Source organism: Dasypus novemcinctus, chromosome 14 (genome assembly GCF_030445035.2).
Source record: "Dasypus novemcinctus isolate mDasNov1 chromosome 14, mDasNov1.1.hap2, whole genome shotgun sequence".
Lineage (NCBI taxonomy): Eukaryota > Metazoa > Chordata > Mammalia > Cingulata > Dasypodidae > Dasypus > Dasypus novemcinctus.
The window spans coordinates 54,604,114-54,620,027 of record NC_080686.1 but is presented as its reverse complement, the minus strand read 5'-3'; the positions used below and the strand labels follow the sequence as shown (position 1 = coordinate 54,620,027).

Below are 15,914 nucleotides of genomic sequence, written 5' to 3'. Positions count from 1 at the left end.
CACTGAATTAGCAAATACTGAACCATTGTTCCTAGGGGAAATACAGGATTAGATTTCTGTGAGCCTCTGTTCACAACATTTTCAACAACAGATCAATCTATAACCTTGTTTTATGTGTATTTCTGTTTAAAGACTCCTTATTTAATATATATCATTGTTTCATTAACATTGAACTCACAGCCAACGGTTTTTTAACTCCAGCCTGAACAAAGCTTATCTAAAACATGTATATTCTCTGTAAGACACCTCATAGCCTTCTTGCAGTTAGAAATACTAGACAGAACACATAGCGAATGGACACAGAGAGCAGACAACAGAGGGGAAGGGGAAATAAATAAATAAAATAAATATTTTTTTAAAAAAGAAATACTAGACAATACATCAGCACTACAATTGGGGGCCATTTTAAACAGTAAAATCACCAAGAAAAAGCACTAAAATGCAAAAAAGGTGGCACAAAATATATCATAAAAAGACTCTTATTTACAATATGAGAGCTGAAACAATAAGGCAGGGTGTCACCTTATTCTCCTCAGCTGGGAACTACGTGTCAGGTGACTCCAAGCATATGTCCTCAAATGACTGGGAAAGTGTCACAAGTATTGATTTTGGGGTTACAAATAAATTTAAGAAAGAAGGCAAATTTGCAAATATGGAATCAGTGAATAATGAAGATTGACTTTATCTAGCTCATTTGACTGGCAGGTTGTTTCCTTGCCAGCCTTGGAAGCTGCTCCCTGTGCACAAACTTCATTCTAATGAAAAGTATTTTTATCTCCCACAATATTTTTTGCTAAATAAGCACTCACTAAACTTTGTTAAACGAATGAAAGTTTTCTTCATAGAAAGTATTTTAAAGGCAGATAGAAACCCAGCTGAGGGGGGGGAACTTTATTGAAGTTAATGGTGATTTTTAGATTTTTATTCTTTCAAAATCAAAATATACATGATAGGAAAATAAGAAACTAGTATTTTCCAAAAGATTAATTGAAGATATGGTCTAATCATTTTCCAGAACATTAAGCCAACCTAAACAGAAAGGTATTTTCAGCTTTGAAGAGTTGTTCTTGTGCAGGCAGAATTATAAATGGCCTAATTTTCCCTATATCTCCATAATTAACAGAATAATTATTGATCAGCACAAAGCACACAGTCTCCAGAGACATGATTTGTGTGAATGCTTAGCTTTCTGAAAGCTTAAATCACTACAGTCAGTATTAAAAAAAAGAATTGGTAGTAAATGTGGTATAATTAATCCACCTATTCTATTTGTACATGAACATCTTTTCATGCTAAATATCTCATTCATTTAGAAGAGAATAGAAATGTATTACAATGAAAGAATAAACAATAAATTGGAACTTTCATTTTCCCTGAGATATTCCCTTGTTTTTAATTTAATAGAATTTATATATATATAACAACATATATATTTATGTTTATATATGTAAATATTTAAAATATTTCTCCCCTTTTATCTGCAAATTAAAGGCACAAAAAATGGGCTTGGTAGATGATACAGAAATACTCAGAATCTGCTAGAACACTCCCATATTCTAGTGATGGGCCATTTGCTCTCCCACTTTCCAATCTTCCCTGCTCTGCTTTGCATCACAGTGGGCTGTCACCTCAGGCTGCACAACCTGGACACATATCAGGAAGCATCTGGCTGTGCTTGGCCAATGGGAGTTACCAGTGAAAGGAAGGAAGAAACCAGGGTATGTCCCCTGCCTATTCTGCCTCAGGTAGTCTGAGATGTCCTTTTTGTGTCCACCCCCCTATGGACTGGCCTGCCAGGAACCCTGGCCCCTGGGCTCTCATAACAACACCATTTCCCTTTGCCCTCCAGTCCAGAGATAGAAGTGGATTTTTGCTGTTACTAGTTTCACTATATCCTATTGTCTCACTACTCCTGTTGCTTTTGCAGTGCTTCCATTTTTGAATGATCAATTCCCTATATTAAATTCCCTCTGTTTCAATTCCTAAAGCAATTTCTTTTTTGTTCTTGTTGTTTTAGGAGGGACTGGGGATTGACTTGAACCCTGGACCTCATACATGGGAAGCAAGCACTCAACTAATGAGCTACATCTGCTCCCCAATGAGAATTGGTTTTTTCCTTTGGTTTTTAGGAGGTACTGGAGATCAAACCTGGGACCTCATACAAGGGAAGCAGGCACTCAACCACTTGAGCTACATTAGTTCCCCTAAAGCAGTTTCTTTCCCTATTAGATCCAAACGATACAATAAAATTAGTCCTTAAGGGGAGGAACCTAGTTTGCCTTGTTCACTGCAATATCCTAGTATCCAGAAGAATCCAAGCCCAAATTAAGTAATCAATAAAGATTTGCTGAAAGAATGAATGGAAAATAATCCTTTAGTCCAGTAGTCTCAAACCTTATCAGAATTAACAGGAGCACTTGTTATAACAGAATGCAACCAGTTTCTGACTTAGTAAGTCTTGAAGGTGGCCTCAAAATTGGCATTTCTAACAAGTTCCCAGGTGATGTTGCTGGTTCTGGGATCACACTGTGGGGCCTACTTTTTTAGTCCATATTCTTTTCTCCAGAAAATTCAAAATAGTGGAGTAAACATCTATACCAATCAGCATGAAAATTTCATATTTAAAATATTTAGGGAAGCAGATATGGCTCAAGCGATTGGGTTCCCATCTACCATATGTGAGGTCCAGGGTTTGATTCCCAGGGCCTCTTGGTAAAAGCAAGCTGGCCCGCACAGTAGTGCTGGCCCGCACAGCAAGCTGGCCCGAGTGGAGATCTGGCACAGCAAAATGATACAACAAAAAGAGACAGAGAGGAGAGACAATAAGAGATGCAGTAGACCAGGCAGCTGAGGTGGTACAAGAGATTGAGAGCCTCTCTCTCACTCCAGAAGATCCCAGGATTGGTTCCCAGTGCTGCCTAAAGAGAAGACAAGCAAACAAAGAAGAACACACAGAGAATGGACACAGAGAGCAAAAACAAGGGGTGGGGGGGTGGGGAGATAAATCAATAAATCTTTAAAAAAATAAAATATTTAAAGAAGATATAGTATCTATCTTCAATTACTGTGCCACACAAAATATTTGCCATGAAAAAACAGAAATCCTAACATATCCTAAACTTTTCAAGAAATGAAAACTGCTAGTCAATTCGGTCATTTTTTAAAAATTCTTTTAACTTTTTTATTTCTTTTTTTTTTAAGTGACAACTAGTTTATTTATTGACAAGGAATAAAAAAGAATTCTTAATTCCTTTTCTCTCTTCTGGTGGCTAAACTGTGGTAATCAAATGGCTTGTAATATACAAGAATTCCCTTGCAGACCTTGACCTTTTGCAGAAATGCAAAGATGTCTGAGTTACATGACGTGCAAATTATTATTTTCTAGACTGACAAGCCAACTGTTGTGCTTTCTAATGTGTCAGTAGTTGCTACATTCTCCTTCTTGTCTTCAGGTTTCATGGCAAGAAATTTCCTTAATATATTGGAGTCTGTGAGGAACACAGTGACACAGTCAATGCCCATAACCAGCCAGCTGTTGGGGGCAGCCCATATTCCAGGGTGGTACAGAAGTTCTCATCTATGATCATGGCTTTATCATCACCAGCAGCTTTGGCTTTGGCCTGTTCTTCAAAAAGTTGCCGATGCTGCATGGGGTCATTCAGCTCAGGGCAGGCATTACAGACTTCCTTCTTCACAACAATAGCTCAAAGTGCTCCGTCAGACCTTCTTTAGAGCAATGCCAAAGGGCTCATTATTTGCGGGTCATCGCAGATGAATGTAGGATTGAGGAAAGTCACTTCCAGGAACTCCCTGAGAAGCTTATCAAGCAGCCTGGCTGTGGTCCGAGGTGAAGGATATTCAACAGCCTTTGCACACAGATATCATCAGGAATTTTGCGGGTTTCTTCAGTTTTGAAGAGGTTAGTTTCTGGCAGCTTCACCCCCCAGGGCTTTCTCAAGTTCTCCAACCATGCTGATTCTCTGGAATGGTGGGGTGAAGTCAATCTCGCAGGCTTGGCCTTCTGGGCCATCTGATGGTACGTGACCTTGTAATGGTATCTGTAATGTACTTTGCCATTCCTGAAATCATCTTCTTAGTGATTTCCATGAGATCATGATAGTCTGCATAGCCCATTTAGAACTCTTCGGTGGTGAATTCAGGATTGTGAGTCAAATCGATTCCTTCATTCAGGAACTGGCATCATTTTTGGGGGTATTTGAGGTTCTGGTATTTCCTTAATACCAGAATTAAAGAAAGGAGAATAAAATGGCAGTAAGAAGGACAGAGGAAATCCCTATTTTGTCCTTTGGTCTAAGGTCCAGTGGTTTTTCAAATGTCACAAATATGGTCTCTCACTAGATGTGGTTTCTTCACCCTTCACTCTTTACACCCTTCTTTCTTTGCACCCAGTACTTGGGATAGACAATACTCCATCAGGATGATATGACCAATGTTGGTCTCCATACTAAGCTGTAAGCTCTCTGAAGGCAGGGTCCACATCTGTATTGTTCTACATTGTATCCTCAACCACCCAGTTCAGTGCCTGGAATGTAGTAGGCACTCAATACACATTGGCTGAATGGAAAAAAGAAGTGAACTAATTAATTACTGAATCTTGACATGCTGGCTTGATTTTCCTAATAGCTCTTCTTTAAGGGAGTTTTGTTCTTGCTAATTTCTCACAGTTCACGTATTTTCCTCTGCATCTGAGTGAAGGTCATACAAAAGGCTGTTTATACTATTCTTGTTATTTTTCTATGATATTAAATTGACTTCAAATAAAATAAATTATTTCAGAATAAAGTTGAAAAAAATCACTTCAGGAAGTGGATGTAGCTCAAGCAATTGGGCTCCCGTCTACCATTTAGGAGGTCCAGGGTTCAATTCCCAGGACCTCCTGGTAAAGGCACGCTGGCCTGTGGTGAGCTGACCCACACAGACTGCTGGCCTATGTGGAGTCTTGGCCTGTACAGACAGCTGGCGCAGCAAGATGACACAATAAAAAAAGACACAGAGGAGAGAGAATAAGAGACACGGCAGATGAGGGAACTGAGGTGGTGCAAAAGAATGATCACCTCTCTCCCACTCCAGAAGGTCCCAGGATCAATTCCCAGAGCTGCTTAATGAGAATACAAGCAGACACAGAAGAACACACAGTAAATAGACATAGAGAGCAGACAATGGAGGGAGGGGGAAGAAATAAATAAATAAATCTAAAAATAAAAAATAAATTTAAAAAATCACTTCAGGCATTATATAGTGACTTGGAACTATGATGGATATGATTTGGTTATAGACAGACTGGAAGACATATTGCCAGAATATTAATTAATTAATTTATGCATTCATTCTATATTCTATTGCTGGAAGACAGATAATAAACAAAATTTTATGAGTATGACGGCGAAAAATAAAAGAATGAAGAATAGGGACTTGAGGGGTAGCTGTATTTTAAATAAGATAATCAGAAGAAGCCTCACCAATAAGGACTTGAGTAAAGACCTAAAGAAATTGAGGATGTGAAAGAGGTTCTCCCAGCAAGAGGAGACGATTACAGAGAGGTTTTCTGTTACCAGATATCCTGGTAAATGTTTAACAACTGGCTCACCATGGGATAGCGGAGAGACCCGAGTTTCATAGTCGGATGATTTCCTTGGTGAAAATACTGATTTCCAACTACCACTGCTTTAACAACAGGTCAAAATATTTCCGACAATATAACAATAGGCTCTCGCCAGCCAGTAGGAGCCTGCTTCAGTACACCACTGAGAAAATAAATAATAGGCGGCAGAGCCCCAGGTCAGGAGGTGCATTCGATGTGTACCGTGTTTGAGGCCGATGAGAGCAGAGCAGGAGTGAGCAAAGAGAAAAGGATAGGTGAGTTCAGAAAAATGACAAGGGACCTGATCATGTAGGGCCCTGTAAGCCTGGTTTACGCAGAGTGAGTTGGGAAGCCAGTGGAAGATTTGATCAGAGAAGAGACATCATCGGACAGGACCATCGGGTTGCTGTATTGGAAACAGACTGCAGGCAATAATGGGTGGAATCAGAAAAGCAGGAGGCTATTGCATAAAGGAGGAGAAGGATGATGGTGGCTTGGACTAGAATCCTAGCAGTGGAGGAAGTGAGGAGTACGTCAAGCTAGGATATAGTTTGAGGTTATTGCTCACAGGATTTGCTGGTAGATTGGATGAGGGAATGAGGGCAAAAGAGGGGTCAAAGATCCTTGCATAGTTTGGGACCTTATTTACCAAAGGGATGGAACTGCCACGAACAGAGAAAAGGGAGAGTGTTGGAGGTACAAGAAGGGTGTGGTAGCCACATGGAACCCACTAATTTCACTGACTTGTTCTCTATTTCCTTTCTTCTTACCCTACAGAGTTCTGCAAATTTCAGCACAGAGCATTTATAAATGGAAACTAATTCAGCCAACTTGTTCTAAGCACAAACACGAAAATGGAAAGTTTAAAATGGATACTCCCTTCTGCACAAACTAATTTTCTGAGGAAATCAGAAAGAAAATATTTGAACTATTTACATTTGCTTCCACTCAAAATTGAGGACGAAGGGTTATAAATGTCAGAAACAAATCAATTACCACCACAACTAAAAATTCTTTTTCTTTCAATAATAAGACCCTAAGCGTTATTTTGAAAATTTTAGTTGTAAATAGCATTATGTTTTCATCCTCTTTTTTTTTTTAAACCAGTGAATCTGGTGAAAGTCCAGGTGGTAAAATGTGTATATTGAGGTCAGTGAACAAAACTACTTTATAATGAAATTGCTGAACACAATTTTAAATCAGAATATATTCTTTTTTCACTGTTGGAAATCTAAAAGAAAAAAAAAAAGCAAGCAAGCCTACTTCCTTCTCCAGCTAGAACGGCTTGAGAGATGATCAGCTGTGACGAGAGAGGAAAGAATGCCAAGTTTCCAGTGTGTGCATGCACATTTCTTTTGCTCATAATTAATAGCCCCTGTGCTTGCTAAGTTTTTGGAAAGCAGCTCGAAGCCTACCCAGGTAATGCCTTCTGACAACGTTTTAAAGATCAGTTATGTCATATGGCTGCCTTTTAGGAAAAAAAAAACAAAAAAAAAACCCAAAAAACAAAAAACCATAATGCGTAGCTGTGCCATATGGCATCTCTGAAGAATCAGCCGGATTGGACAGACATTCATTGGATAAGGTCCCACAGCACTTGGAAAAGAATGTAGTCCTGTTGCCAAAATGTGGCCTTTGTTAATCTCCTAACTATTATTGTGCAGAAACCAATTCATCTGTATTAATTATAAACAAATTTTAATTACTTCAGTAAAAGCCCATTATACCGAAATCTGATGCCAAACAAGCTGTATTAACTCTTTGCAAGGCTCCAAAGCAAACACTAGGTGTTGGAACGTAGATGTTTTATCCAGGGCAGGAATTTCTCTACCAGAGAGTGAAAATGCAGTTCTGACATTTCCCTCTCTCGTTCCTCTGAGAGATCCCATGATGCTTTCACTTTTCACAGACGATATCAAAAAGCAGCCGATGCATGTAACTTGTTATAGGCAGATTACTCCTAATGTCTGAGAGTGTTTAACTGTACTTTGCATTCTTTGGCTTAAGATTTAAAAGTTTAAAAAAATTAAAAAATTTTAAAAGTCCACATTGTAAAGCAATGATTTGCAGTGACACAAGATAACCTGACGAAATGTGACCTGATTCTGGCAACACATTCCTCATCCAGTCATTCTTGACACCGCTCTGGACAATTTGAGACCAAACGTATCCTGCGGGCCAAAGTACAATATCCTTAAAAAACATGGAAACCAAATCACTAGTGTGTTTTATGGCAGCAGCTTGGCCAAGAAAGCTGGCTAGTCTTTCCCACACAGAAACGATCTGGTTTGCAGATGACACATGATGGTTTCAGTGTGCACAGCCGTTGGGTTTGGACGAGATCCAGCGCAAAAGCTCATCTGGGTGCAGCAGCATTGGAATCATCTTTGAATACAGTTTCACTAATGTGTAGTTGTATTTTATTAGGCCTACCATCAAAAGTTTCTCTTCCTCCTGGAAATTATTCCTTTTGGTGTTCATATCACTCCTTGGACCTAAAAAGTTAAACAATTTTAAACAAATAGAACCACATCCTGCTTTCTTCCTCCATTAGACTTTGAAGTTTCTCATGTAAACTTGACATTATTTCCCCTGCATTTCATACAACAAAATTATTTTTATAATCATAACGGGCAAACTCTAGAAAGTACTATCCTCTGTCAATTTTTCTTGGTGGACACATGACAGCTTCAGACTATCCATAAACATTATAGATGCAGAGATGACTGAGGCCATGGAAATGGATGAACATTTAAGTGAAACCCGCTATCTCAAGATTTGAGGTTTTGTTATGTTTTGTTTTTTGAATGTTTAAAGCAATCTTTTTTGCTTGCTTAAAAGTAAGCTGTTAATACAACAACCAAATTGGGATTTTAAAAATGTGAACAATTTAGATACAGTACATAATTGAGAGTTTTTTAAGTGTTGTGGGTTTTTTTTTCACTCAGAAGGTCATATTTACAAATATCTGTCATAGCCTCATGAAGTTTATTTTTTTTAAGCTGATTGTTTATTTTTTTCCCATGAAGTTTATATTTCAACTATTTTTAAATTATAGATTTTCAAAATTTTATTTTAGAACTGGAAAGCACCATAGAAATTTTGAAGGCTGTCTCCCTCACTTTACAGATGAAGAAATTAAGGCACATAAAATTAAATGGCTTGTCCAAGTCAACAGAGCTAGTTAACCCTCAAACAGAAAATATTTCTCATCTTCCTCATCCAATATTTTTCCTTTATACTATACTGTCTCATTTTGGTTATTATTGATCAATAGGGAATAAGTTCACCTTGAGTAATAAAGACAACAAGAATGACCAGGGGAGTCATTGAGTGGTTGAGCACCTGCTTCTCATGTATGAGGTCTCAGGTTCGATCCCCAGTACCTCCTAAAAACGAAAAGAAACAAACAAACAAAACAAAAACAACAACTCGAGGGAGCCAGCGTAGGCAATGGTTGAGCACCAGCTTCCCAAATATGAGATACCAGGTTCAATCTCCAGCTAAAAAATAATAATAATAATGACCATAAACTACAGAGATTCTAGATGTGTAAATTAATTGTTCATTTTAATTTTTTTCTGCCAGTATAAAGATTAATTTCATTCATGTGGCAAATGTTAAGTGTAACATCCCTAGCTCTATAATCTCTGGCTGGACAGGATGTTGCGGAAGGAGTGAATGGTGTTTAAGAAGAAGCTGAGACATAAAATAACATGACTTTAAAATGTTGTTTGACCTAAAGTAAGGGGGAAATGGAAAGGAGAAATGAGTTTATATGGCTACGAGTTTCTAAAAAAGAGTCTGGAGGCTGGCAGAAGGATTGCCCTCATGCACAACTGAGCAGAGTCAGAGAGACAGATAAAGCAGATACAACCCCCAGATATTGGTTCCTTTGAGGGCTAAAGAGACCCATGGGAGTTATGGTCATGGCCGATGGGGTTAACTACCAGGGCAGATGGCCCCTCTTTGGAAATGGTGTTTATGTGTGATGAATCTGGACTCAGATGGGATCTCCCTTCATAAGACTTTCATGCTAATGTGCTGGAGGTGCAGTTAATGTTGGGGTTTAAGATATATTTAGGGGATTTGAATCTCTGGAATGACAATGTGATAGCCAGGTCCTGAGCCTCAACAGACTCCAGCACCTACAATCTGATCTATTGGACTTACCACACTCAGCTAAGATGGAGTTGAAGAAGGACAACCACCACACCATGGAGCCTAGAGTGATTACAACTGAAAATGGGAGGATTGCATCCAGCATTCATGTGGAATCTGAGCCTCCTCTTGACATAGAGGTGCAATGGACACAACCAATCCAATGTCCACATAGAAGAGGTGGCATTGGATTGGGAAAAGTGGACATGGTGGACGATGGGTATGGGGAAAGGCAGGAAGAGATGAGAGGTGGAGGCGTCTTTGGGACATGGAGCTGCCCTGGATGGTGCTTCAGAGGTAATCACCGGACATTGTAAATCCTCACAGGGCCCACTGGATGGAATGGAGGAGAGTATGGGCCATGATGTGGACCATTGTCTATGAGGTGCAGAGGTGCCCAAAGATGTACTTACCAAATCCAATGGATGTGTCATGATGATGGGAATGAGTGTTGTTGGGGGGGGAGAGGGGGGGTGGGGGGGTGGGGTTGAATGGGACCTCACATATATATTTTTAATGTAATATTATTACAAAGTCAATAAAAAAAAAAAAAAAGAAGAAGCTGAGGAGGACAGGGAAATATATGTCCTGGGGCATGGGATTGACCAGCAAGTTTACCTAATGCTTGTTAGGTTAGAACTACTTTGCCTCTCCTCAAGTTTGGGGGAAAAAAAGATAATTCCAAGCTAATATACATACATGAAAGTTATCAGAGCTACACCTCTGTACTTGGTCAAACAGTATCTCCCTAAAATTCATGTCTAACTGGAACATTGGAATGTGACCTTATTTGGAAATAGAATATCTGTGGATGTAATTAGTTAAATTGAAGTCACACTGGATTAGAATGGACCCTTGATCCAATATGACTAATATCCTTAAAAGGAGAGGAAAGACAAAGACACAGAGAGGAGAAAGCCATGTGAAGACAGAGGCAGAGATGGAGTGAGAACTCTATAAGCCAAGGAATGCCAAAGATTGCTGCAACCACCAGAACCTAGAAGAGGCAAGGAGGGATAGTTCCCCCAGAGACTTCAGAGGGAACAAGCTCCTGACAATACCTCAATTTCAGACTTCTCACCCCTAGAACTATGAAAGAATAAATTTTTGTTGTTTGAAACCATCCAGTTCGTGGTGCTTTGTTACAGCAGCCCTAGGAAACTAATAAAGCCACCATTATCATAACTATTAAAGTAAATACTTGGATACAGGCTAACGATAAAGGAAAAATCAAATTCCAGAGAACATGTGTGTTCAGGCTACAAATCTTATCCCATGTCAAGACACCCAGCTGAGTTCTCACTGGAGAATTGGTCTCTTTGTGATTTTGTCAGCCATCCATCCAGCATGCAAGGGCCCCGATAACTGGGCTAGTTTTTCCAATGGATCTTAATTTACTCCAAGCATGTATCGTACTCTCTCATCTTCTTAAGTCAGATAACCAAAAACTAGGCCTGCTTGCAAAAACCATAAAAATAATTATGAAGAGGGAAGTGGATATAGCTCAGGAGACTGGGCTCCCGCCCACATGGAGGTCACTGGTTCAGATCTTGGTGCCTCCTAAAGAAGACAGCGAGCTGACATCATGAGCAGGCATGGCAAGCTGACGCAACAAGATGATGCAACAAAAGATGTGCAGAGGGAAAACAGAATGAGAGACACAACAAAGCAGGGAGCAGAGGTCGCTCAAGTGATCAGGCACCTCCCTCCCACATCAGAGGGACAGGTTCAGCTCCTGGTGCCTCCTAAAGAAATGAGGGGGCAGCGGACTTGGCCCAGTGGTTAGGGCGTCCGTCTACCACATGGGAAGTCCATGGTTCAAACCCCGGGCTTCCTTGACCCATGAGGAGCTGGCCCATGTGCAGTGCTGATGGGAGCAAGGAGTGCCCTGCCACGCAGGGGTGTCCCCTGCATAGGGGAGCCCCATGTGCAAGGAGTGTGCCCCGTAAGAAGAGCCGCCCAGTGCGAAAGAAAGTGCAGCTTGCCCAGGAATGGTGCCGCACACATGGAGAGCTGACACAACAAATGACGCAACAAAAAGAAACACAGATTCCCATGCCGCTGACAACAACAGAAGCAGACAAAGAAGATGACGCAGCAGGTGGCCACAGAGATCAGAAAACGGGGCGGGGGGGGGGGTAGAAATAAATAAATAAATAAATAAGTAAGTAAATAAATAAATAAAAAGAGATAAAAAAAGAAATGAGGAAGACAAACAGACACTGCAAGTGAAAAAACAACAAGGAGGTGGGGAGAAATAAGTAAATAAAGTAAATCTTTAAAAAAATAATGATGATGAAGAGTTTTATTTTTTGAACAGCATGTTTTTATCTAAGACTCAATGGGATTCACAAACATCCTCTCTCCTAATCTTTATAGCACCTCTGTCTAACTAGGAACTGGGATGATAAAGGTGAAGAACTGACGTGCTATTACAGATACCAAAACAATGGGATTACATTAATACTTAACACCACATAGCCTATCAATTTCTGCACGGAGGTGGCTGGCGGGCCTATGCAAATGGCATCAGCTGTTTCCTTGAAAGTCTTTGCTCTTTTGCCAACCACAAGAAGGGGCTCTATTGGCTTAATAGAATATTTAAGAACAATAACCAGGGATGAGGATGAGGCCATAACATTGGGGTGGGAGCAGGAGAGAAGATGAAGCAGTGAAAAAATTGTAAAACATGTCTCTGTAATGAGTGCTCTGTATCTCTTATTTTTTCCTTTCCTTTCCAGTTTGGATCTGAGTTGATCTACTTAGGAGGCACCTTTGACTCCAGGAAGATAAGAGGTGTTATTGTAGGCTCCAGGAAATAAGACAGAAAATAAGACTATACGTGACACTGAGAAGTTCAGTGATTTATTTTTTGCTCTTTTAGGTTTGACTTCAGTTTTAGGCTTAAGGGGTGTGATAGTTAAGTTCATGGGTCCACTTGGCTAAGTTATGGTGTCCAGTTGTTTGGTCAAGCAAACAACTGGTCTACTTATTACTAGGAGGATTTTTTCAGTTTAAAGCGTTCATCAGTCGAGTACATCTACAGTTGGTTACATCTACACTTGACAAAGGAGTTGCCTTCAGCAACGAGAGAAGTCTCATCCAATCTGTTAAAGACTTAAAGGGAGAACTGATGATTTCAGCAGTCTGAAAGAAGAATTTCTATTTCTACTTCACCCATCCATCCTCTCCTGGGACATTCATTAAAACCTTCATCAGAGTTTCCAGCTTGTGGACAGCCCTATGGAATTTGGACATGGCAACATGAGTCAACTCCCACCATAAACTTCTTAATTTATATATAACTTCTTAATTATATATATATATATATCCTACTTGCTTCTCTGGAGAACACCAACTAGACCAATATAAGGTGCAATGAATGATCTAATTCATAGAAAAGAAGCCCCAAACAGGGACTAGCAGGAGTACCTTCTGGTTTAAATCCCTCAAGACCTAATCCTGTTTGGGGAGGGATGCTGTTCTATTCACTGTGAGATGTTCAGCAGCGTCCATAGCCTCTACCAACTAGATGCCAGTTACAGGCCTTCTCTCAGTTGTAACAAATAAAAATGTCTCCAGACATTGTCAAATGTCCCCAGGGAGGCAAAATTGTCCCCTGTTGAGGACCACTGTTAAAGAGATAGAACCTAGAAAAAAGGTATACCCAACAGCGGGAACGCTGACTCTCCCCATTGCTTTCCATGATGACCATGCCATTTTGCTTCATAGTGAAGAGTCAGTGGGTAGTCACTACCATTTCTCAGAGTTGGTGGGGTCAGTTGACATGCATTTTCTAAAATTGCTGACCCAGCCACAAGGCCATACTGCCTTGAGTAGAAGTGATGGTTGTCTATGAGGGATGGTAAGGAAGAGAGGAAAGGAAAAAAAGCATGCTACAAGATTATTCCACGTTAGTAGTAAAATGGTCCATATTATACATGGAAAATGAAGGATACAATATCAGCACTGCAGGGGCAGCTGGAAACAACCGAAAGGTGACAGTTCAGAGAGATGGCAGACTGTTTCGCAACTGGGAGGCAAGCATGCAGGAACAAAAATTAGAGACAGAACATTTGCCAAAAGTATAGCCCTGGAATTTTGTTCCTTAAAGAGACTGTCTCACTGATACATATCCTTCTCATGTCACAAGAAAAGTGTTCATTTTATTCAATTGATATCTGAATTGCATGAAAAACAAGTTGATAGAAAAACGTTACTTATGCCTTGAAAATAAATTCCGTCTCAATTCATATGTTCCTCACAATCTCCTTCTCCCCTCCCCTTGCCATATCCCTCCTCTTGGGTCTGTCCCACATGGTGTCTTACAATTGGGCCTTGGAAAGTTGAGAGTTACAGCCAAAAGCAGCAAGAAAATGCCATGAAACTGGCAGTGTTCACTGTGAAAGGAGCCAGAGCATCTGCTTTCAAGCAGGGCTGTGAAACAGAGCCACAGGGGGAAGAAAGGCTATTAGGCCATGAGCAGCCAAAGGGGAAAAGCCACAGTAACCCAGATTAGAAGTCTGAAAAGCCTTGGAACTCTCAGTAAAGGATCACTGGAAAGGGAGAGTAATGCCAGGGTTGGCATATGGAACCACTTGATGGGTGCTGGTAGTCAACCCAATAAAACCATACCCAGGCCCTAGTGTAAGAGTGGCTTAAAATGGGTGATGAAGGGGTCCTGAAGCTTCTGCCCAGGAAACATGGCAAGAACAAACAGAGGAGGACAGAGCTGGCAGAGCAGACTTACCGGTGATCAACAGGGCAATGGCGTGAGGTGGAGGCTCTGCGTAGATTGCCACGCACGCTAGACCACCTAAGACAAAAAGTATTCTCTTCAGGCCAAACCATTTTCTGAAATATCCTCTGGATCCTTAAATGCATCATTTTCAGAGATATGTTCTGCCTCCATTCCTTCTGGATTATCTTCCGCTTTGTACTCAATTTATTTCCCTCAGCATGCATTTAATAACACAACTCACTACTCCCAAAAAGCAAATTTGTCTTACTCTACAATGCTTTTTGCAGTCCTCATTCACATTTATCTTTCACTGTAGGTTATAATGAAAGGAGAACATTCCAGACTCAGTAAATGAAACAGAAATGGAGTAATTACTGGTTTCACCTGCTTTCTGCTTGGCACTGGCCACATCACTTTGCTTGTCCACAGCAGGTGTACAAGGTGGCTGATGTTCTCCAAGTCCTGGTTTCTGGTGATTCATCCCCACTGATTGATTCTTCAATGTCATACACTGAGGGAGTGGAATAAACTCTACAATCCCTAATTGGTGGGGTTACAAGTGTTCTTTCTGCCTCCACTCACTTAAGTGAATTCAATTTCCCAATTTAACAAAATGCAACATGTAGTTATTTTCTCCCTGTGTGCTGTGCCAGACTCCCATGAACCACAGAGCAGTCATTCTGTGGGAGTTCCTGTTTCTAAATGAATGCACAGTGATAATAGTGGTAGTGAAAAACCAGTACTGTGGTCTTCTCAAAAGTAGTGCCCATGCAGAAGAGGCATGGTGGGCCTATATTCTAGTTGGTAAACACCATGATCTTTGGGACTAGGGCAAACATAGGGTAAGATAATCAGTGGTTTATGTAAGAAAATCTAATCATGCCTTGAGTTGAAAGGAGACTAAGTCTTCTGTGTTTGCTCAGTTTTCCTCAATCCAGATTCTACCTTCTTATAGCCAATAGAATTCAACATTGATTCCAGCATTGTGCTGTCCATTTACCTTAGTTTTCTGGGGTAGTGTATGTATTATTACTTTCTTTTTTTCAAGATTTCTTTTATTTATTTATTTCTCCCCATCCCCTCGTTGTTTGCATTTGCCATGCCTGTTTACTGTGTGCTGGTCTTCTTTTTTATTTTTACTTTTTTAGGAGGCACTGGAAACCAAAACTGAGACCTCCCATGTGGGAGGGAGGTGCCTAATCACTTGAGCCACCTCCATTCCCTGTATCATTGCTTTCTTCCAGTTGAAAAAGTTTAGACTGAGGTTGATATTCTGCTACTATTTTAAATTTGAATTCTCTGTGATACATATTTTATGTATGTTTCCCCTTTGATATGCTTAACCTGATGAAACTAGCATGGTTATCTTTGTTGCTGTTTGGGGACCCCAGGATCCATACCCCCTACTTT

The 15,914-nt window shown here is 40.2% G+C and overlaps 1 pseudogene; it reads right to left on the bottom strand.

Annotated features, from left to right (window-relative positions):
• Positions 1 to 3,381: 3,381 nt before the first annotated feature.
• Positions 3,382 to 14,985, bottom strand: LOC101443350 (lysine--tRNA ligase-like; annotated as a pseudogene).
• Positions 14,986 to 15,914: the final 929 nt, after the last annotated feature.